This window comes from Cynoglossus semilaevis, chromosome W, assembly GCF_000523025.1.
Source record: "Cynoglossus semilaevis isolate Cse_v1.0 chromosome W, Cse_v1.0, whole genome shotgun sequence".
In the NCBI taxonomy this organism is placed as follows: domain Eukaryota; kingdom Metazoa; phylum Chordata; class Actinopteri; order Pleuronectiformes; family Cynoglossidae; genus Cynoglossus; species Cynoglossus semilaevis.
The window spans coordinates 2,560,777-2,562,207 of record NC_024327.1 but is presented as its reverse complement, the minus strand read 5'-3'; positions in this window follow the sequence as shown (position 1 = coordinate 2,562,207).

Sequence of the window (1,431 nt, the reverse complement as noted above, 5' to 3'; positions counted from 1 at the left end):
TGTTTTCCTGTGTTCTTTGTGGGGTAATCTGATGGGATCACACTCACCTGTTTGGTAATTAGCTTCACTTGTGTCACCTGGTGTTCCCTGTGTATATATACCCCTCTCCCTCACTCTGTGGTTGTTGGATCATTGTGGTTGTGTGTTTGATCATTGTGACTGTGTTAGATCTTCATGTTCGTGAGTTTCCTACTCGTTTTCCTCGTGTTCCTCGAGAGTTCCATGCCTGTTAGTTCTTTGTGTTTTGTTAATTTGGACTTTGTTAATAAAACTTCCTGCACCAGAAAGAGTCTCACCAGTACTGCATTTGGGTCCTGTCTGCTTCCTGCGATGCCAGTACGTGACAAAAATGCTTTACATCGTTCTGCATTTTTATTTTAGTAAATATTTACTGTTGTGCACGTCTCACAGTGTAATATATTTGCTGTATATAAACATTACACAAGTCCAGTTCTGTGTGAAATATTTACTCTCACAGCGTTTACCTGTGAGAAGCTGTTGATGGGAATCATCAACTTTGTTTTGGTTTTTTCTTTTTTGCCAACTGTGCAGCCTGGCTGAGTGAACAGTTTTGCATGAGGTGCTGTCAGCAGTTATTCATCATTAAGGAAAATCTAAACTGCTAACAAACCAGTTCCCACACCCCATCAGTCTGTGGTACCCCGTACACTGGGCTCACCCGACCTTCATGTTGCATCAATTAAATGTGGAATTAAACATCTTTGGTTTCTGGCCATTCATCAGCTAAATTAATAAAATTACCACCCATTCCGTATGGATGGTTGAAAGGGGGCGCTGGAGCCAATCCAAGTGTCAAATTAACCTAATTCCCTAATGAGAATGTTTTTGGCCTTTGGGAGAAACTGCGATACCTTGAGCAAAGCCACACACGAGGAGTACATGCAAACTCCTTACAGAAGGACTGACCAGGGAATTGAACCAGTGAATGTCTTGCTGAAAAGGTAAAACTGCTACCTACATTTGCCATCACGTGGCCTCTCTCGCCATGTTATGCATGTTAATTTTTAAATATGTACTGAATAAAGCCTGAGGTCTAAATAATCAAACGTGTTAGTGACCACACAGAAATGTGGGAACGTAAACATTTTTTTTAACTCCCTAAAGCAGTGGTCCCCAAACTACGGCCCGCCTCCACATTTGGTCCGGCCCCCTGAACAATACTAGAGAGCAATTTGATTTTTTTTCCGCGATAAACGAGGGTTCACTGTATTTGTATTTGATATTAAAGTTGGACTTTTGCAATAAAATGTTCCTTAGTTATGGAATATTTCCATTATTAACTATTGGTTAGTAACTATTTCATACACGCATATAGCGTGACATTCTGTTCCACCCTTCTGCGGTCTGTGCCCCTATCTGGCAACCCCCAGAAAAAAAAACCTAAACACGCCCTTCTCAAAGAGAGAACGG